General features: G+C 40.6%; 1 pseudogene; it reads left to right on the top strand.

The window, feature by feature from the left end:
* The first annotated feature begins 18,249 nt into the window (after positions 1–18,249).
* LOC102873829 lies at positions 18,250–18,687 on the top strand (annotated as a pseudogene).
* The last annotated feature ends 4,779 nt before the right edge of the window (positions 18,688–23,466 follow it).

The raw sequence follows: 23,466 nt of genomic DNA, 5'->3' as shown, positions 1-23,466 counted from the left end.
GACATGACAGGAGTCCAAAATGAAGGCTGCACAGTGGAGTGGACTTAGGGGGAGGGATTGCATAACAATGAAAGAGTTTTTCTTTTCTTTTTCAAGGAGAAGAGTGAATTGGAGTGGGGGGAAGGGGAGGCAGGGAGAAAAGTGCGGCAATGAATGACTAGAAACCCTAAGTCTCTGAAAGCTTTCATTAAAATTAATTAAAAAAAAAAAGAGAGAGAGGAAAACAAGTAAGTCACACAACCACAGAAAAAGATGATACATTGTATGAGGCCACTTTTAGCTTTAAATATCTGTAATTACTGAGATAATGCTCAATATTAACACACGGAGATAATACTTTTTTATAAAGTTCTATTACTAGTCAATTGGAAGGAGAAGTGGCATCCACTTTCTAAACAACATGCCTCTGGAAACTCTATGAACTTTGATAATGATGATAGTTATAAAAAGGCTTTAGATCTTTTGTTCATAAGGTCGCTATGAGGTTATGAGTCCTGCTCGTCTCGATGACAATCAACAACATTACTAGTCACATACCATATATATGTGTGTGTGCATAATATATATCACTTGCTTCCTTTCCTGAATCTCTTAGATCTCCTTTTTCCCAGCACCAGCCTCATTGTTCCTTTCCCTGATTCTAAATTCTACAGACTAAAGCTAAAGAAGGAAGCTCTGGCGGCTTAGACAAAAAGTTTGAATAGTGCATGAGTAGAGATAGAACTATGAAAATTTTTAAATGTAGAAGCCTTGTAATAGTATGGGAATTCTGGTGGCCTAGTGGATAAGAAGGTGCACTGTCAACCCAAGGGCACATGGCGCAAATCCACTCCTTGAGAGAAACACGGACAATCTCCTCCAGTGTAATTTATAGTCTCTGAAAACCTGCTGGATGGTGAGCAGTCCTGATTCAATGAGTTTTACTTTTTAAGTAGTCTCTTAGAATGGGAGCTCTGGTGGCCTAGTGGTAAGAAGGTGCACTGCAATCCCAAAAGCAGATGGTTCAAATCTACCAGCTGCTCCATGGGAGAAAGAAGGCCAATCTACTCCCATGCAATTAACTGCCTCTGAAAACCCACTGGAGAATCAGCTACGGGTCAGTTCCAACTCAACGATGCACAGTCATATAAACTATGGAAGACAACGTTCAAAATTTTCATGGGAAAATGTTCGTGAACTAGAAATTCCCATACCTGTGCTAGTGAATTTTCAATACAGTTAAAAAGAGAGGAAGAGATTTGATTGGGTGGGGAGGGGAGCAAACAAAGAACAAGAAAATTAAACCAGTTAATTAATGGTTATTCTCTTGAATGTCTCAAAATGAGGAGGGGGAGATTTCTTTACAAAGGGAAGCTGGAGTCAATACAACATTTTAAAACTTAATGATTAGAAATATATAGTAACTGGTCTACATATTAATCTAATCTCTTACATAGAGTACAATTCTTCTCAATTACTAGTTATGTACTTCAGAGAGTTGGACAATGACTAAGGATGACAGAAGAAGAATAGGTGTCTTTGAGTTGTAGTGCTAGAGAAGAGTCTTGAACATACCATGGACTGCAAAGAAACAAATAGGTCAATCTTGGAGAGGGCAAAACCATCTTCTTGGAGGTTAGAATTTTGAAGCTCCATCTCACTTACTTTGGGCATGTGGCCAGGAGAGATCGGTCCTTGGAGAAGGACACCATGCTCGGAAGGGTAGATGGACAGCACAAAAAAGGAAGACCCTGAATGAGATGGATTAATACAGTGACTGGGATGATGGGTTTTGATGTGTCATAATTAGTGAGACTGGCTCAGGACTGGGAAAAGTTCAGAGCTGCTGTACAATAGGATCACTATACATAGCAATCAACTCAATGGCACTTAACAACAATATACTTACGACAGGTTTGGAAGCAGGAGTGGTATCAATTTCCTAAATAACATGTCTCTGGAAGTGCTAAGAACTGATAAATGTCGACAGCTGTAGAGGGGCTTTGGGTCTTTTGCTCACAGGATTGCTATGAGTCATGCTCGACTCAAAGACAATCAACAACATCAACAAAAACAAAAATAGAGACATCAAAACAGGCTCTGGTCTTTTGAGCTCATGAGTTCACATAGGCTGCATGCTCCTTGAAGATAAAGATAAAGGTCAGCTCTGATTCGGTTCCCACTCAGAAGCAATGTGTTTGGATTCTACTGAAGACATATGGTTATTTTTTAAAATAGTTTTTAAAATTTAAAGGAAGAAGAGCAAGAAAAAGTATCCTTACAGGAGACAATTCTTTACAAGGAAGAAGACTCCAAATGGAGCAAATTTTAAAACTTGGAGAAAGTTTTGTTGTTTTTTTTCTTTCTTTAAATATCTTGGGAAAAAATAAATTTTCATTCAACTAGAAAAAATTTTACAAATATGACTGACCTAAAATTACAGTTCCCACTTGTCTTAATTGCCAGAGTTATTATTTCAGAAATGTCACAAGTGGATGACCTTATTAAGCAGAAATGTATGCTCTCACAGATGAGGACACTAGATGTCCATACTCAGGGTGCTGGGACTACAGAAAGGTTTTCTATCCCCATGTCTCCTCATCCAGTGCAAAGATTCCAGGTCCAAACAATGGGGTCTATCAGACTCTTCTTTCTTTGTGATGCTGAGGTTCCTCTGATCTCTGCTTTTGCATTTTATTGTTCTTACTTTCAGAAGAATTCATGATGCAACTTAATCATATATAATAGACCTTTTCATAACTGTCTCTATCTCTGTTTCATTAATATCAGAGTTTAGAATTTCTAGTAAAAGGATAATTATAAGAAATCACAAAATCAATAATGATTTCATAACATTAATGACATAATAGCCAAGTTTACACATTTTTGCGGATGGCTATTGTTACGTACTCTCGAATCAGAATCAGCCCATAGGTGACCCTCCAATCAGTTCTCAGAGGCAGTAAATCACATGGAAGGAGAGGTCCCATGTTTATCCTATGGAGCATCTGGTGGATCCAAACTACGTGCCTTTACATAGGCAGGGCAGCTAGTTGCCACTAGGCCACAAGAGGTCCCTATTTGGGGGTTGCTGTTGTTGAGTACCATCGAGTCAGAACTGACCCTTAGCTGACCCTCCGGCAGGCTTTCAGAGGCAGTTAATGACTCGGGAGGACATTGCCCATCCTTCTCCCTTGGAGCAGCTGGTGACCTCGAACCACACCTTGGGATTGCAGCATGCTTCTTGCCACTAGACCACCAGAGCTCCCTTATTTGAGGGGAAGGGAGACAAATTCATTCTAAAACAAAGACAAAAACCAATCCTTAAAGAGAGATCATGGGAAAGGCAAAGGACCGGCAAAAAAAGAGGGAAACATTCAGTGAGACGGACTGACAACAGGGAGTTCTATTATGGGCTTGAGATGACAGAGACAGAATAATGCCGTATACGGTAAGATCACAGGGTCACTGTGAGTCTTAGTTGACTCAATATCACTTAACAAACAGCAATACATTCTAGAATCATTCTTCCAATTGAAATCATGAATTCCTCAAGGAAGAGAGAATATGGATCCCGTATTGTCAATTTCAATAAACCAATAGATGAGGAAGTAATTGTAAGTCTGAAAGCCTTGCTTGGCCTTTACTAATTATCCACACTATCTTAAGTCTGCTTCTCTGATTCGGAACCTGAGGCAAAAATACTCGTGCCAAGTATTTATTAAGGAAATACTCTTGAGGATTATGGTAAAAAAGAATGAGGAAAGCAGGACAGGAAAGGGGCAAGAAGCCAAGGAAGGCTGAGGTTTCAGGCTCAGTCCCAGCCTCAGGTAAGTTGTTTTCTTCCTGCCCCAGGACATCTTCGGTTATAACTACAACAAGCTGTATGTGAGCAAATCACTTGAGAAGCTGGGATCTGTGAAGAAAGATTGGTGCCCGAAAGGAGGAAGACTCATCAATGTTATACAGATGATATAAACTTGCTTGCTGCAAGTGAGGAGGACTTGAATATATAACTGCAAAAGGTCAAGGATTACAGACAGCCTTCAAAATCGATTACATCTCCACATCAAGAAGACAAACTTTCTCATCACTGGGCTGGTAGGCAACATCATAACAGATGAGAAAAGACTGAAAATGTCAACAATTTCATCCAACTCAGATCCGCATCAACATCCTTGGTATCAGGAATCAGGAGATCGGGTGATAGATTACATTGGGAAAGTCGGCTATCAGGGACCTCTCCAAATTACCGAGGAGTAATGATATCAGTTTGAAGACTAAGGTGCACCTTATGCAGGCCATCGTCTTTTCAATCACTTGCTACTCATCTGAGAGATGGACAATGAACAAGGATGACAGAAGAAAAAGTAATTCCTTTGAGTTGGAGAAGAGTACTGAATATCCCACAGACTGCTAAAAGAACAAACAAATAGGTCTCAGAGAGGGTGCAGCCAGAGTGCTTAGAGGCAAAAATGGCAAAGTTTAACCTCACATACTTTGGATGTGTTGGTAAGAGGAGCTATTCTTTGGAAAAGGATAATCAGGAAGATCTTTAACAAGATGGACTGACATATTGACTGCAGCAATGGGCTCAAATATGTCAGAGAATGGCACAGGACAGGACAGGTTCAGATCTGATGTTCATAGGGTCAGATCGCACCTAACAGCAACAATAACAACCTCTGACTACAGGTCGTCTGTTTGTAAATCAAAGGTGAGACTGGAATGGACTTAGCTCCACTTGCTCTAGGACGTTCCTGTAAGGAAAGCTGTAGTTCTAGTGCGGCTGCAAAGCAAAGGTGTTGGGGGAGAGAGGAAAAATAAAGGAGAAGGAGGCTGAGAAACAGTGACTTGCAGAGATTAATATAAAGAGAAGCAAGTGGCTGCCTGCAAGTCCTGAGCTTCCACCTACCAATGAGAGACTTTCCCCATTCAGCACTGATAAAATCTTCTATCCTGAGAGAGAAATGATCTAACTGTGTTGGATTTGCTGTCAGGCTTCCTATGCTTTTCTCCTGCAGCCAAGACTGCAGGAAAATCAGAATTTTTGTGATTCTGGGTCTATCACTGCTATCATTTTAGGTTCTAGAGAGGGTAACAGAAGTCAGTGGCTAATTTTTGGAATTACAACAACCTGTATTTTTTTTTCTCTCCTACCCATTGTTAGTCTGAATATTCCACTTAAAAAAATGTTCACTGTCATAGTAGCAACATGTGAGCGTCCTCTGACAGATACAGGGGTTGTATCTGAGATGATGATGTTGTTGTTGTTGTTCTTGTTGTTGTTGTTATGTGCCATCAAGTTGCCTGCAACTCATAGGGACCCTATGTACAAGAGACCTAAACCCTGCTCTATCCCTTGCTAATCTTATTGTCTACAACAAAGTCATCCCCATTACCCCAGTGACTGTCCCTCCACCCTTCCGAGCATGATGTTCCTCTCCAAGGACTGATCCTGCCTTACAACATGTCCAAAGTATGTCAGATGAATCTTCAGAATCCTTGCCTCCAAGGATCAGCCTGGCTTCACCCTCTCCAGTATGAACTTGTTTGTTCTCCTAGCAGTCCATGGTATATTCAATACTCTTTTCCAGCACCACAGCTCAAAGACATCAACTCTCCTTTTATCATCCCTAATCATTGTCCAGTTCTCTGTTGCATGGCAATAATGGCAAAGACCAGGCCTGTGTCAGGCGCACTTTAGTCTCCAGACTATACCGTTGCTCTTCAGTACTTTGGAGAGGTCTCTAACAGCAGACTTTCCCATTGCAATTCATCTTCTCATTTCCTGGCGCTGGTACCAAGAGTGTTGACTGTAGAGCCAAGCAAACTGAAGCTGTCAACAATCTCAATCTCTTCATCATCCTTCATGATGCTGCCGATAGGTCCAGTGGTGACAATCTCTGTTTTCTTGATGTTGAGCTTCAATCCATTGAAGGCTGCAGTCCCTGACCTTCTGCAGCAAGCGCAGAAACTCCTCCTCAGTTTCAGCAAGCAGGTTTGTGTCATCTGAGATGTACCGGCTAGAAACAGAACTCAGATCTCCCACTAAACCACCACTCTTCCTGCACTAGAATCGCTATGCCATTAATTCTGTAGCTTTTTTCCACTATAGGATGATTATATTGTGGACACTGTTGAGTCCAGAATTCTAGAAATATCACTCTGAGGGACAGTAGTCAGTTCTCTGGTGGCCTAGTGCTGCAATCTAAACAGCACTGTGGTCCAATTTCACCAGCTACTTCACAAAAGAAAAATGAAAAATCTCTTCCTGTGAGCTTAAACTGCCTCTGAAAACCCACTAGAGAGTCAGCTTTGAGTTGGTTCTGACTCAGTGGTGCTCAATCACCACTACTTTCTCTCATTTTCTTCCACATAAAGTCCTATTGAAGGTATGACATAGTTCAGCATTTATTATTTTATGTTGTTTCAAGCAAATTATGTTTCACTTTATTTATTGTATCCCATCTCGTTTTATAAGTATTTAAAGACTGCCTAAACTGCCACATTTAATAGGTCAAAGTATTAACTTAAAATTAATATAGCATAAGAGTGGTGAGAGAGCCAGGAGTAAGAATTGAAGTAAGGAGTGAAATTTAAAATTCTGTTATATTGGCCCTCAGAGTTTTGGCTTTGAGCTTTCTGACAACAAAATGTAAACTCCATAACTTTCCAACTGAAAAGCCTGCCCAGAAATAAAAGCTAAGAGAATACTTTCTAGAAATATTTTTTTAGGTAACTCGTGGTTGCTGTGATGCTGAAGCCTGTGACAGTGATGTGCCAATCGTGGTAATGGGCACCCATGGTGGACAGTGTTGGCTGGAGCTTCCCGACTAAAACCAGCCTGGAAGCAGGAGCGACATCCACTTCCAAAATGGCTTGCCTCCGGAAACTCTAGGTACAAACAGTGCTCAGGCTGTTCGTTCATAGGGTCGCTATGAGTCGTCTACAACTTGACAGCATTAAACAACAACAAACAACTTGTTGTTATGTGTCATTGAGTCACGTGACTCACAATGTACCACAGCTCTGAACCTTGCTCTATCTTGAGCCAATCACATTGTCTCCAATACACCTACCCCCATTACCCCAGTAATTAAATCAATTCATCGTATCCAGGGTCTTCCTCTCTTCTGCTGTCCCTCCACCTTTCCAAGAATAATTCCCTTCTCCAAGGACTGGTCCCTGCTGGCCACATACCCAAAATATGTCAGACCAAGCTTCAAAATCCTTGCCTCCAATGAGAATCCTGGTTTTACTCTCTCTGGGTAAAAACCTGTTTGTTCTTTTAGCAGTCCATGGTATATTCAATACTCTTCTCCAGCACCACAGCTCAAAGGTACTTGTTCTTCTATCATCCTTAGTCATTGTCCATCTCTCTGATGCACAGCAAGTAATTGCAAAGACCGTAGCATGGATTAGGCCAGCACCTTAGTATCTAGACTGACAATTCTGTCTTAGGGCAAGGGCCACCCACATGTATGTAGCAGAGTAGAATTGCACTACTATGATTTTCAAGGCCATTTTGGAAGCAGATTATGAAATCTCTCCTCCAATATGAATGGCTATGCCTTGAATTTATAGTATACTTTTTATCCAATTGCATCACGTAGTCATTCAGTGGAAAGAGAATTATTGGGGATCCAGCCCCAATATGTCAGGAGAATTCCTCCAAAAAGAGGCACCAGGTTGAAATGAAGACGGAGAGGCTAAATGCTGATGACAAATAGCAACCTTTATTATTCTGGCAAGGGTATATATACATCTTAGGAACATGCCTGCAGGGGTAATCGCATTATCTCTTATCTGTCCAGAGATGTTGACTGGTAGATCAAACATTCCCAGACCTTCACACAAAACAAGGGCATCTTCTGGACAATGTGTTTTGTCAAACAAAAAGGTACCACATTCATAGAATTCTGGGGCCTTTGGTCACTCCCCTTTCATTAGCATACTGCTTCCTGGAGTTGTTTAGAAAGGATGGTCAAGCCAAGATGAGTGATCCTGCTGTTTTTACTATGCATCGCTGGTCCTGCTTTGCAGGTTAGTCAGGCCCTGACGGAGAATTGCTCTTATTTCTAAGTTCACACATGGAAATCTTCATAGAAGGGACACAAAGGTAATTATCCATAAATGTCCATAGGACACACACAGTGAAATTTCTTTCTGTTGGATTTAACTGTAGTCTGATGATTCATGCTTAATAGAATTAATATAATTATTATAATTAAAATAGTTGTTAATTATATTCATAATTAAATCTATTATTAAATATATTTAATAAACTCAGTCCTGGGATGACAAAGAGGAAAAGAGCTATGTTTTTTCATGTGTTTGAAGACTCTTGGTTACACTCAACTGTCCTTCCTTTTAGGGGCATAGAAGCCACACAGGAGAAAAGTGACAATCTCCTTCCATGCAATGTTCAGCCTCAGCAGTCCGTTGGAGGGTCGGCTACGAGTACGTCCTAACCTGAACACGAGAAGTGACAAACAAGCGCTACACAGCTCTGCTCTTGAGCCATCTGGTGTTAAGGCATCTGTTTCATACTATGATATTCACTGAATGGGAAAAAGAGAGAAGAGGAAGAACATTAGCAGTCTAGCTCTATTTTACCTGCATCTACAGCAAGGTGTTTCAACCTCAGCAGTACTCAGTTTTGATCAGATAATTGTGTTTTGGGGTGAGAGGTGGATTGTGTGAACCTGTCCTGTGCATCGTATTCAACAGTGTACCTGGTAGCTATTCCCTCTAGACGCCATATCAAATGCTCCTCCCTAAGCCCCACCCTAACCCTTCCTTCACAAACTGATAGTCAAATAAGTCCCAAGACATTGACAAACACGAGAGGGCAAAATAATCTGACTTAAAAACTATTGATTCAGAGCAGTCATTTAAGTTGAAGGAAACTGTTGTTGTTGTTGTTGTTGTTGTTGTTGTTGTTGTTGTTGTTGTTAGGAACCATCAAGTGGAGATGACGGATGGATCTGAACCTTGTCATCTCCCAGGCACCCTCATCCTCTCTGATACTCTTGAGCCCAGTGGTACTGTCTCCATGTAACTTCATCTTGTTGGGGGTATTTTTGTCTTTTGATGACCCTCTACCTCCCCAGGTTTGATATCTCTTTCCAAAAATAGTTTCTCCTAGCAACATGTCCAAATATGAGAGACAAACTTCACCAGCCTTCCCTCCAAGGAGAGCTCTAGATGCACTTTTTCTTTGCAATGTATTTTTTATGATGATAATTACGATTTTCAGCAAGCAGTGTTGTGTCACCTGTATAACACAGATTGGTGAGTGTGAGTGTGTGTGTGTGTGTGTGTGTGTTTCTTTTTCTAAGACATAACTTTGTTCTTTTGGCACTACTCTTCTTCAAGATTGATGACTCAAAGTCATCAATTCTTCTCCTGTCATTCTCTTTTATTGTTCAGTTCTCAGATATGTAACAAGTGATTGAAAAGACCATGCCCTGAATCAGGTACCCCTTAGTTTTAAAACTGACATCATTGTTTCTCAGTAATTTGGAAAGGTCCCTGACAGCAGTCTTGTCCGGTGCAATACATCTCCTGGTCGCCTGACTGCTGGCACCAAGGCTGTTGACTGCGGATCTGAGTTAGATGAAATTGTTGGAAAATTCAATCTTCTCTCCATCTATCATGATACATGAGGATTTTTGTCTTCTAGATGTTGAGATGTAATAGATATGGAAGGCTGTAGTTTTTTATCTTCTGTATCAAGTGCTTCAAGTCCTTCTCGCTTTCAGAAACCAAGATTGTGTCATCTGCACTACGCAGGCGTGAGCCTTCCTTTGATCCTCATGCTACATTCTTCTTCATAGAGTCCAGCTTCTTGAATTATGTGCTCAGCATACAAATTGAATAGTTATGGAGAGAAGATCTAACCCTGACACACATCTTTCTTGATTTTAAACTGCTTGCCTCCTCAAAAATCGATCACATTATTTGGACATGTTATTAAGATAGGAAGGACAAAAGAGAAGATTCTCAATGAGACGCTTTGGTACAATGACTACAGCAAGAGATTAAGAGCCATTGACCCTCCCGTGAGCTTTCAGAGTTTTGTGAGAATGGTACAGGATACAGCTTGGTTTTGCTCTATTATACATAAGGCTGCTCATGTTGAAACTAACTTTATAGCATCTAACAACAACAACAAAAGCCCTGCATAGATGTCATGTTTGTTAACTTGGTAGAATCTGCTTTTAATTAGAAGGGCACTTCACTAGATTGGCAGTCTCTTTCCCCTAAACACTCACATTCACTCATTGCCATTGAGTCAGGACCTACTCACAGTTGACCCTCCAGTGAGTTTTCAGAGGCAGTGAATTGCACAGGAGGAGACTGTCTGGCTTTCTCTCGTAGAGCTGCTGGTGGATTTGAACTTTCAGAGAGATGCTGTCTGTGGATAAGCACATCAACTCCCCATGAACAGCATCTAAGAGCAAAAAATAAAGCGATTTCAAACAAAAGAAATCATTTCAGGTGTTTGGCAAAGATATTCATTTCCTCTCAACCCATAACAAGAAGATCTGGTGGACTAGTCCACAGGAGTTGTGCTGTTAACTCAAAGGTGGCATTTTTCAGGCAGTTCAAACCCACCAGTGGCTCTATGGGAGAATGATGGACAGTCTCCTCCCATGCAATTGATAGCCTCCAAACGCATTAGCTAGAAAGCTGTGGTTCTGCTCTCAATGTCCTAAAGATACCACTGCCTCACAGAAGACATAGGAACTACCAAGTCACCGTGTCACATTTTTTCTTCTGTTGTCAAGTGCTGTTAGTTCAGTTCAAGGTAGACCTTTAAGACTTTGTGTTTTCTAATGGCCCCTTTGGTCTTCTGTAAAGGGTGTTTCTCATCTCACATATATAATCACTCATTCATCTCATTAGCACTTTCACCAAGTCTTGCTGTACACACACACACACACACACACACACACACACACACACAATCTATCTTATGTTGTTATGTGCGATCAAGTCCACTACAACTCATAACTACTCTATAAGAATGGCTCTGAACCCTGCACCATTCTGAGCCAACCTCACCATCTCTGACATACCTGCCCCCATTATACCAATTACTGTGTCAACCTATCTCATCTTGGTTCTTTCTCCAGGAACTAGTCCCTCCTGGCAACATGCCCAATGTATGTGAGCTGGAGCCTTAAGATCCTTGCCTTCAAGGAGCAGCTTGTTTTCACCTTCTCCAAGGCATACTTGTTAGTTCTCTTGACAGTCTATGGTACATTCAATAAATAGAGAAAGTGAGAGAGAGAGAGAGAGAGGGTGCTCTGTGGCTTGGTGGTAAAAAACTGCACTGCAATCACAATGGCACACAATGAAAATTCACCAGCTGCTCTGCAGGAGATGGGCACTCTCCTTCCATGCAATTAACTGCCTCTGAAAACCCACTGGAGTGTCAGGCATAGGTTAGTTCCAGCTTGAGAGTACACAACAACAACAACAACAATAACATATGTGTATGGAGAAAATGTTCTATAATGGGTGGGAAGGCCTAATTCTGTGCTGATTCTTGCTTGGCACTATGCTTTGGCAGCAAATTTGCCTAAGGACTTATCAGATTGATGCATAAGTGTTTCTAAATCTCTTACTCACCCTAAAGTGGGAACAGATATTTCCATAAGCACAATTTTAGGTCTGTTTTAAGGTCAGATTTGCAGTCACTAATCCACTACTTAGGAAGTAATGGTATTTTCAATTGCTTATGCTGAGAACTGGACAAGAGTAAGAACAACTAAAGAAGAACCTTTGAACTGCGGTGGTGGAGGGGACTGAAGAGCCGCTGGACTGGCCAGAGAACAAACACCATGTCAGTCTCGGAGGAGATGCAACCAGGGTGCTCTTTAGAGGCAAGGATGGTGAAACTTCCCCTCAGCCCATTTGGGCATGCTGTCAGGAGGGACCAGTTCCTGGGAAAGGACACCATGCTGGAGAAGACGGAGGGGCAGAGACAAGGAAAAGCCCTCCATCAAGACAGATTATCCCAGTGACTCCAACAGCAGGCTCACGCATGTGCTTAATGATGAGGATGGCTCACGTTAGAGCAACGTTCAGATCTGTTGTTCTTAGGGTCACAATGAGTGGTAGTTGACTCAAAGGTACCTAACAACACTAGCAACAACAACCTGCTACCTAAGAATGTTGGCTGTACAGTGGCTGAGCACTCCACTGCAAACTGAAAGGTCAACGGTTCAACACTGCTACCCAATCTGTGGGTAAAATGCCCAGCATTAGCTTCCATAAATACAGTTGATAATGTTAGGTGTTGTTAAGTGGATTCTGACCACTCACTCACTCAGTGCTGTTGAGTTAGCACTAATTCATAGCTCAGACGCCACTGGGTTTCTGACCGTTGGGAGGAGATTGTCCAACTTTCTTCCTCAGAGAAGCTGGGGTCAAAGATTTTTAAGAAATCTACTGTCACCTTTTCATTCTGTCTCAGAATCATCCTTTAATGTTAGAATTAAATTCCTATTTTATAGACAATAAAACTAAGACATATGAACTCATAAATACTCAACTCAAATTCTTGTAGTTAATTTAAGGGAGGCAATCAGTAAGGAGAGGAAGAGAGAGAGGGGAGAGGGAGGCAGGTGAACAAAGAGGGAAGAACTGGGCAAGTCTTTTCTATCACTTTTATCTGTCTGGAGCAACACAAAATAATGTACAGTTATTTAACCACCCACCCTTGCTCCAGAAGCTTTGTTGGTATTGTGAAGTGCTCATCTGTTAACCAAGAGGTTGGTGGTTTCAACTCACTAGCACTCCACTGGGAACAGAGGAGGAGGACAGCTCATCCCCTTTTCCTTATGAATCAGGGTGAAGTCTGTCTCAGGGAGGAGTGATAGGGAATGGCAAAGGACACACTGACAAAGGAGATTAATCAGAACTGGCTTTGACAAGCACTGTGGCAATGGGACAATTAAAACAGACTTTCCAGGGGGGGAAGAAGAACGAACTGGGGGGGAGGGTAGAGAAAATAATGCAACAATGAATGAATGGAAACCCAAAATCCCTGTAAATTTTCATTAAAATTAATGAAATTTAATAAAAAATTTAAAAAAATAAACACTAAAGCAGTTCTACAACCCAGAGGCTCTGAGTTCGAACTCACTCAATGGCAATGGCATTTTACCCTGGCTCTATCCCTGGTGTAGGTGCTATTTGATGATGATGATAAAATCATAAAGTAAAGACAATAGAGAGAAGAATGAGGACAGGAGACGAGGCAAGCGCAAGGAAAGGAAAAATAAGGAGGTATAGAAACTCACAGTGGAGAAAGGAAGGAGAAGGAGAGGAGGCCAAAAAAGGAAGAAGGGCAAAGTGCTTGGGGCTCAGAAACAGGATTACGGGGAAAGTTGGCTTTAAAACCAATTTTATTTTAAGGATAAATAAATATTTTTAATAGAAAAGAACTCAGAGGCCAAAGCAAATGTAAAGAAGTCAACGGAAATATCGACAATGCTAATGAAAATATTTTCCAAGTTCTTAGATTTCCAAATTGAATCACATTCTGTACATTCTGACTTGGCCCGTTTGGGGCCGATAAAAATAGAAAAACGAGCCTGGTAATGTATTAGGAACAACCAATCCCAAATAAGAATATTTCACCCCAAAGTACTTACAACACACCCCATTATAGGAGAAGGAAACGAAATCAACACAAATTATTCTCAGTTTAGGAACACCTAGAAAAGGCTTGTCACCAGGACCAATTTTATTGTCAATCATTGTCAGTTATGTTTGGCAAATGGTCACTCTCTCCTCCAATCTTCAACTTACAAGACAACGCTTTTGCTTAGGATTATTAAATCAATTGTTGGAACAAATATTTTCAGTTTTGTAACATTTTACTTATACTAATTAACAAAACAATATTCCTATTCTAGTTTTTGAGAGACTGATCTATTGGACAATTATAACAGAAGTAACCAGAAATTCAATACTGAAATGGAAAAAATTTATTTTTGTAAAATTGTACACCCTTATTGCCATTATACTTGAGGAAGACTATCTTGCCAAGTGAGATAATAAAAATAAACATGGCTAAGCCTGGGGGTTGGGGGAGGGGAGGAGCCAGGCAGTTCTCACTGGAGAGCACAGGGAACTGCATTTAATCCACATCCCCTATGAGAACTTGACATGTGGCCAGGGACAATTTCCTCATGGCAGCTTTGAAAAAAGCAATTAAGTGGAGGTCCAAGGGAAATATTGACTAGGCTCATTCCATTTTAGCCATAATTATAAAAATTATAGATTGATTCATGTTCTATCATATGTGACATGGCATTTTCTAATGGAATTTACTGTAGCAAAATGAACTTTTTTCTCATTAACAAAAAGCTAGCCCTCATTTTGCAATGTATATAGCCCTGCTTGGAGATAATTACTCTGATAACATAGCGGCTTAGTAAAAATTAAGCACCGATAAAACTTTGCCTCTGACCTTGTCAAACTATTTCAGTGATTAGTATTTCATCATTTATTTACATTATCTGAATAATTTTTTTTCCTCTATCCAAAGGCAAGAGTTGAAAATTGGACTTGAAGTTTTTCTTTTAAGCTTCTGACATTGCTTTTATTTTATGGGTGTATCAGGTAAAAGGAGAAATATCTTCTAACATCAAGGCTAATACACAAATCCTTTGAAGTAAAAATTCTTACTATATATGTGAGAAACATTTCTTGTGTTTGTAAATAACTGAGGAAACACCCAGAACATCAAAGTTTTTGCATTATCACTGCTTTCCATGTGAATGAGGACAGCCGAACAGGTTGTCTTTAAAGCACTGGCCATTTTCCTCTGCTATTAAAGCCCTAACCCAGTGAGCTGCTAATACCCTTACAAAGATGTAAGCGTGGCAATGTGGAACATCACAGTGCATAACGGAGCATGCCATCCTGGCAGTGGTGCAGAGTGGTACCGTCTGCTGCCACAACTTTGTGTTCTGCTTCATAGTTTACTAATTAATGCATTGAGACAACAAATTCTTTTACACCATGAGGCTCAATATCAAGAAGACAAAGATTCTCACCACTGGACCAATTGGCAGCTTCAGCATGGATGGTGAAGAGATTGAGATTGTTCACAGCTTTAGTTTGCTCGGCTCCACAGTCAACACTCTTGGCACCAGCAACCAGGAAATTAAAAGATGCATTGCGATGGGAAAGTCTGCTGTTAGGGACCTCTCCAAAGTGCTGAAGAGCAATAGTGTCACTCTAGAGACTAAGGTCTGTCTGATACAGGCCATGGTCTTTGCAATCACGTGTTATACATCAGAGAGTTGGACAATGACTAGGGAGGATAGAAGGAGTATCGATGCCTTTGAGCTGTGGTGCTGGAGAAGAGTATTGAAGGTACCATGGACTGCTAAGAAAACAGATTCATCCTGGAGAGAGTTAAACGGGGCTGCTCCTTGAAAGCAAGGAGGCTTCGTCTGACATACTTTGGACATGTTGTAAGGAGGGACCAGTCCTTGGAGAGGGACATCATGCCTGGTAAGGTGAAGGGATGGCACAGGAGGGGAATGCCCTTTATGAGGTGGATTGATTCAGTGACTAGGATAATTGGGATGGGTGTATCGGAGACAGTGGACAGAGTAGAGGTTAGGGCTGTTGTACATAGGGTTGCTATGAGTTGCAAGCAACTCAATGGCACCTAACAACAACAACATTACAGCCAAAGATCTAGACTAAGATTTGGAGATATAAGGACAGAAAATATAGAAACGTTTCTATGGCATAGATTCTGTATACTTGTGATGTGGAGAGATTACATAAGAGGTCTATTCAGCTTTAGAACAAATGCAAGCAGAATACTTCTTCAGAATGGGGATGTCCAGTCTTTGTGTCACATGTCCTCAGGATGGATCGGTCTTGGGAGAAGAACAGCAATCTTGGAGAAGCAGAGGTCCATTGAAAAAGAGAAAGACCTTGAATGATATGGATTGACACAGTGGCTGCAGCAATGGTAGGAAAGGTGATACAGATTCCATTTCAGTGCATTATGGTCTCTCTGAGTTGAAATTAGTTTGATGGCACTTGACAACTTAGCCCAAGAGTCTATTGATTCTCAAAGGCATCGATTCTTCTTCTATCATATCTAGTCATTCTTCAGCTTTCTGAGGCATAGCAAGTAATTGTGAAGACCATGATCAAGAACAGACACACCTTAGTCTCCAGACTGACATCATGGCTCTTCAGTAATCTGGAGAGGTCCCTGACAGCAGATTTTCCCAATGCAATTCGTCTTTTGTATCTGCCACTTGTCTACCTCCAATCCAATCAGTCAGAAAAATATTTCATTTAAAATGATAATTCATTGAGTACTTATTCCATGTCAGAAAGTATATTGGTTCCTGTGCTTGGTAGGATTTCAGATTTTATCTCTGATATTCACAATGTGCAAGGAGGCATTATTATCCTCATCATTTAAAATCCAGATTTGCAGAAATCCAAAAGTGCTTGAGTAGAAAAATTAAAATGGCTTTTCGATTTTTGTTTTACTTACTGTCCAAATGGAGTTAAGAAAGTACCTGAGTTCCTAGATTCTTTTCTATCAGCTAGGAAGGACTGCCATGCCACCAGTGATGTGCATATATATAACTGGTTAATGAAGTCCTCTATCCCTTCCAAGAGATGGGAACTCTACATTCTCTTGTTTACACTGTCCCAGAGGTAAAGAGGCCTTCATTCTTTCATCTGTTCCCAAAACAGGCATCCCTCCACTCACTGTCAGAGGCCAGATTAGCCCTCGCTCCTCCCTGAGTCACTGCACTCAGGAAGCTACCTGTTTCCTACCTGTCTGGGCAAGATGACAGATGGAAATGCAAGCAATTACCAAAGCATTCCATAAGAGTGGGGAGTTTCCTGCTGAGAAAGGTATATAATTGTTGCCATTCAGTCATGGATACAGCTCGTGAAAACAAAGACTTAGGCATCATTTTCCTCCAGTAAGTAGATGTTACGCTGACTATTTTAGGATCAGGATTAGAGAGACAACTTCATATATACATAAATTCTTAAGAAAAATTAGCAAAATGGATTTTTAAGATTATCTTTTTTTAGAAGTGGTCTTTACTTTTTTTTTCCAGGATGGAGGAGAGCTGTATTAGAAATTTCTCCGAATCATGAAATAGTCAGTTGATAATGCTTAATTATTACATTATGAGGTCTTTATTCTTGACTAAAATAGACGCTATTCCTTTAAGGACTAAGGTGTATCTTAGTCAAGCCATGGTATTTTCAATTGCTTCCTATACTTCTGAAAGTTAGACAATAAATAAGGAAGATTGATGAAGAATTGATGCCTTTGAATTGTGGCATTGGTGAACTGTACTGAAGATAGCACGGACTGCCAGAAGAACAAATACACCTATCTTGAAGGAAATATAGTCAGGAAACTCCTTAGGGGAAGCCATTCTGGTATTTTATACCCCAGTGACACAAGGTTCAGCATCACAGCAACCCAAGTTACTTCATACTGTACATTGACAAAGAGTGATACACAAAGTGGAAGAGTGTTCCTCCAGATATAACAGCACTAGTTTCACTTAGCAGTGGTTAAGTGTCATCAAGTCGAATACAACTGAGAGTAAATTTTGCACAAAAGACATGACTTCTGTTCTATCTGTTCTACCATCATTTCTGTACATTTATAGAGTTTAGAAAGTTTGTACAGTTTAGACAGTTGTAGAGTTTCCAGAGGCATCCAGTGTAGGAAGTGGATGCCACTCCTGTTTCCCAGCATAAATCAATTAGGAAGCTCACCCAAACACTGTACATAATAGGTAACCATTATGGAATTTGACAAGACTATGGAACAGTGTGCAGCGTCATAGCAACATCAAGTTGTTCAGTTCAGCAAATAGACAAAGATTGTTGTGTGATTCAAGGAAAATTCACTTGAAAATTAATAAATTTGTGGCTCTTGGGCTCTGCAGGGTTTTAATGTCACACCTTTGAGCAGACTTAAACCCTAGGCAAAGGCTCAAGGACACCAGTTCTTGTGGGGAAAAGAGCAATAATTAATACACATCAAACATGAAAACAAAAAAGTGACCCCAAAAATTTCCTTTACTTGCCCATCAGGACCAGCATCCACAAGCAGCAAAAAGCCACACTCCCAGAGTGAAGTCTTCCAAGCCTCTGCCAAATGTAGGTGCTTTTAATCAACAATTAAAACTGAGTATGGAATCCTGACGCTGTCGGACGTCTGCCACCATGAAGTTCAACCCTTTCGTTACCTCCGACCGCAGCAAGAACCGAAAACGCCACTTCAATGCCCCTTCGCATGTGCGCAGGAAGATCATGTCCTCCCCTCTGTCCAAAGAGCTGCGGCAGAAGTACAACGTGCGCTCCATGCCCATCCGCAAGGATGACGAGGCGCAGGTGGTGCGAGGACATTACAAAGGTCAGCAGATTGGCAAGGTAGTCCAGGTGTACAGAAAGAAGTATGTCATCTACATCGAAAGAGTGCAGCGTGAGAAGGCTAATGGTACCACAGTGCATGTGGGCATTCACCCAAGCAAGGTGGTTATTACCAGGCTGAAATTGGATAAAGATCGGAAAAAAATTCTTGAACGTAAAGCTAAGTCTCGGCAAGTTGGAAAAGAGAAAGGCAAATACAAGGAAGAACTAATTGAGAAAATGCAGGAGTGAATGCAACCTGAGGAGCAACCGCAGTTTAACTAGATTTCCATCTGAGTATGCGTTCTTGTGATGTTCCAAAATGACCCTCTCATTCGGAAGTGATTATAAATCTGCCTTTGCAATTTTGATTCCTATTTTTAAGAATAAAAATTGAAAATATTGAAAATGTTAAAAAAAACTGAGTATGGAATGTTTATAGAAACAAGAACATTTAAAACTCCCAATTATTCTTATTATTCAATTATTCTCCTAAATTTCTTGTTTAATAATATTATCCACTCCAAATATATGAGTAAGTTGAGTGCCTTGGATGGTAAGCACTTTTCTTTGTCTGGGCAGGTGATATACAAGAGCCTGGGTGTGAACGGAAAGCTGTGGGCCCTGGAGTGGACCAGCACACTTACTCACAGCAGAACTTGCCCTTCCCCTTTTCAAGAGAATCTAGAAATTCTGATTTTAATCCATTTTCTGTCTGGAGATTAATGCATTCAACAATTGTGGCACATTTAGCTTCAACACGCAAGTAGAAGCAAATTCTTCGAGGTCTTTACCTCAGGTACGTCCCTAACATTGCCTCCCAGCCAAAGCTTATACCATATGTGCATTAATTCACACAGAAATACATATGAATAGGAGGACAGGGCATCCAGATGGTAGAAAACCAAACAAGACAGCTCCACCAACAGTCGGAGAGAGAGAACAAAAGAGGTGCTTATTGAAGAAGACATTTCAGACGTGTTTGTCAACAGCAATAAAGCTAATTCCCAACATTTTCTTTCAGCAACATTGGTTCAACTTGATTTACTTGAGAGAAAAATTATACTAGAGAAAACTCTTTCTCCTTTTAGTTTCGTATCATTAGAAATGAATATTTTTATCCTAGTGCTGTGCAATAAATTGACATCTTTGAGCTTCTTGCACCCAGAGTAGGTGCTTCTTCATATTCAATGTCTCTCCTACTAAACATCAAGGTTCTTATTAAATCTTGAAGTGGTATGCTTGGCATTGTGTTAGTATCTAGTAAACATTTGTTGATTTAATTATACAGACTGGTTGCATAAAGTATGCAAATTCTCTCATATAAAATTACATTTCACAAAAACTTTATACATAACAGCTATAGTAAATAATTTAGACAGTACCTAAACAAAGACATTGACACGAGATTTTTAATCCTTTTTCTGACTAGAATTTTAAGTAAAAACAGAGTGTACCTGAATAAATTTTAGTTAAAAGATAGTTCAAAACTCAAAAACATTGAAATTGTTGCTCCTTAATGATGCACTGCATTCCACTGTGTGAATGCACCACAATTTCATAATTCATTCCTTTGTTGATGGACATTTGGGCTGCTTCCATTTTCTTGCTATTGTGAATAATATTGTTATGAACATAGGTGAACATATATGCAACAATTTCATAAAATACAATATAATATGGGAAAATCTAGAAAGCATTATGCTGAGTGAAACAACTAAGTCTCAAAAGGAAAAATACTATGTAAAACCATTATTATAAAAACAGAAGGATAACCTAGAAAGGTGTGTATGAATGATCAAAAGGAGAGGGGAGAAGGAGGTGGTAAAAGGGGAAGGTGGAAAATCACTAGGGTGGCAGAGGTGAGTGGGCAGATAGGGTAGAAGGGTGAAGGAAAAGGAAAGATTCAATGAGGACTTGAAAAGACAATTATAATAAACATAGCTCAATAGTAATTAATCATATAAAGTACAGTGTATATGAATGTTTGTAAAAAGCACAATTTACATGAAAGAAACACATAAGTGAGACTGTATAAACACAATGTACATTCATTCAATACAATATATAGGAATGATTGCATGCAAAACAACAAAAATATGGTGGAAATGAACCCCAAAACAAAATCACATTGACGTTGAACTGGAACCAACTCATAGCTGATCGTCCAGCACTTTTCAGAGGCTGTGTAAATCGCACAAGAGGAGATTGTCCGTCTTTCTTTCAATGTGGATTTGAACTGCCGGCTTTTGGGTTGTCACCACACGTGCTTAACCACTAAGTCACCAGAGCTCCCAAAGGATAAATGCATGAGGAAAATGCCTAATAATCCTTACTAGCCTTTAACAAGGGAGCTCTGGTATCTTTAACAATGAACTTAAGCCCTTTGTGGCAACCACTGTATCACTTATCTCATTGAAGACCGTCTGCTGCTTTACCAAGTGTGCTGTCTTTCTGCACACACTGTTCTCTTCTGATAAAATGTCCCAAGTATGTGAGGCAAAGTCTTGCCATCCTTCCCTCCAAGGCACACTCTAGATGCACTTCCTCCAGCTAGATTGGTTCTTTTGGAAGGCCACAATGTATTTGCTGTGTTTTGCCAACACTTAAATTCAAAGCCATTGTTGTTGTTGTTATTGTTGTTATATGCCATCGAGTCACTTGTGACTCATATAACTACCCTATGTACAACAGGCCTAAACTCCGCTCTGTCCTGTGCCAATCGCACTGTCTCTGACACTCCCATCCAGATTACCCCAGTCACTGAATCAATCCACCTCATAGAGGGTCTTCCCCTCCTGCGCTATCCCTTCACCCTGCCAAGCATGATGTCCCTCTCCAAGGACCTGTCCCTCCTTACAACATGTCCAAAGTATGTCAGACGAAGCCTCAGAATCCTTATTCTTAAATCATCCATATTTCTTGTCCAATTTTTCCATGTATATGACTAGAAATGCTATGACTTAGGTCAGAGACACACTTTAATCCTTAATGTGGCATCTCAGCTCTTTAACACTTTAAGTAGCTTCTCTGGACCATATTTGTCCAACACAATATGTCCTTTCATCTCACAACTGTTTCTTGCATGGCCATTTACTGTAGATCCAACTAGAACGCAATATTTGAAAACTCCTATGCTAAAAAGTGAATTCTTCAAAATGGTCTTTCACGCCATTGGCTTTGACTTTGACTCCATGGCTGGGCCTCAAAAACCCCAAACTCATTTCTGTGGAGTTGTAAATAAATCATACCTGCCCTCCATGTGTTTCTGAAGCTGTAAATCTTGGAGGAGCCACTGGTGGGTTTGAATCGCTAAAGGCACGGGCTTGGGGTTAGCAGCACAATCAGGACAATAGAAATGTGAAGTGTTTGTTGCCACCAAGGGGACTGAATAGCTTGCTAACAAAGTAAGTAAGGTTAGTAGTACCCTTTGAGTGTGATTTTGTATGTAGGGTCACAGGGGTGGGGTTAAGTAGTTTGGAGACAAGGATAGTGAAATTTTGTTGCACATACTTAAGTCAAGTTGTTAGTAGGAATCAGACCTTGGAAAAGGACATTGTACTTGGAAAAGTGGAGGGTTAGCAAAGTGAGAAAGACCCTTAATGAGACGGACTGATCCAGTGATTGTAACTGCGGGCTCCTCTATGTCAGAGATGGTTGGGATGGAACAGGGTAGGGCAGGACTCAGATCCATTGTTCATAGTGTCACTATGAGTTGTGGTTGACTTGACTTCACTTAACAATACCATCGTGAGGCTTAAATTTAGCAGGTCCAGAGGCAGAGAAGGGAGCCCCTCACAGCCATCTAGAAAGAAAAATCTCAAAGAGTAGCCCATCCTCTGGGCAATAAATTCCTGAATGAGAAGCCGACTGCCACAACTCCCTTCCCAGGGCCACTGCCAAGTTCGAAACGCCGACCTTTGGCAGCCAAGAACAGCTCCCACTACACAGGGATCTAGATGGAAAATAACCAAAAACCAAGCCCAAAGACATTGAGGTTATGACTCATAGAGACCCTCTTTCAGGCATCCAGGGCTCTAAGTCTTCATGGGAGAAAATTGTCTATGTTTGTCCAGGTGAGCAGAGGGTGCATTTGAACCAAAAGCCTTCTGATTAGCAGCCTAATACATTACACACTGTAACAACAGGCAGGGTCCTTAGATGGGGGAGAATAATAGAGTATAAGATTTCAAAGGGCAGCCAAGAGTTTGAGTTCAGCGACGTTAAATTTAAGCTGTGCTTGATATTGACTTACGAAGAAATCAAAATATATGACTATATACGTGAAACCTACATCAGAAAATAAAGAGCTGAATTAAAGAAATCATTTAGAGACTTCTGGTCCCAGAGAGTCACATATTAGAAAATAACTACCTTTGGGCAGAGAGTAAACAAACAGAAGAGCAGCAGGTCTGCTCAATGAACCTCAGTGAACCTCAATGAACCCCAGTGAACCTCAATGAACCCCAATATTCCTTTCTGCGCCATTGATGTCGACCACCTCTACAAAAAACTGTTTCTTTAGCTCTATGGGAATAAATTCTAATTTAAAAGCAACACCACAAGATAGCATTTTCATTTGTTGTTGTTGTTGTTGTTCTTGTTATGTGCCATCAAGTCGCTTGTGACTCACAGCGATCCTGTGTACAGAGCCCTAAACACCGTTCTATCCTGTGTCAACCTCGCCGTCTCAAACACACTCATTCCTACCACTCCACTCACAGAATCGATCCATCTCATCGAGGGTCTTCCTCGCCTGCACCACCCCTCCACTCTCCCAAACATGATGTCCCTCTCCAAGGACCAGTCCCTCCTTGCAACATGCCCAAAGTATGTCAGATGAAGCTTCAGAATCCTTGACTCCAAGGAGCATTCTGACTGATACTTTCTATATTCAAGGAAAATCAGTTTATCTTTGCAGCATGTAATGTAAACAAGAAATTATCTATTTAGTACTTTTTTAATATTCTATCTTGGCATGAAAATCAATTCATCCAGAATTTTTGTGGCAGATACTATACTAACTGTGTT

The sequence above is a fragment of the Elephantulus edwardii genome, unplaced genomic scaffold (genome assembly GCF_000299155.1).
Source record: "Elephantulus edwardii isolate Elephantulus edwardi_28Jun2011 unplaced genomic scaffold, EleEdw1.0 scaffold00003, whole genome shotgun sequence".
Lineage (NCBI taxonomy): Eukaryota > Metazoa > Chordata > Mammalia > Macroscelidea > Macroscelididae > Elephantulus > Elephantulus edwardii.
This window is presented reverse-complemented; position numbering and strand designations above follow the sequence as displayed.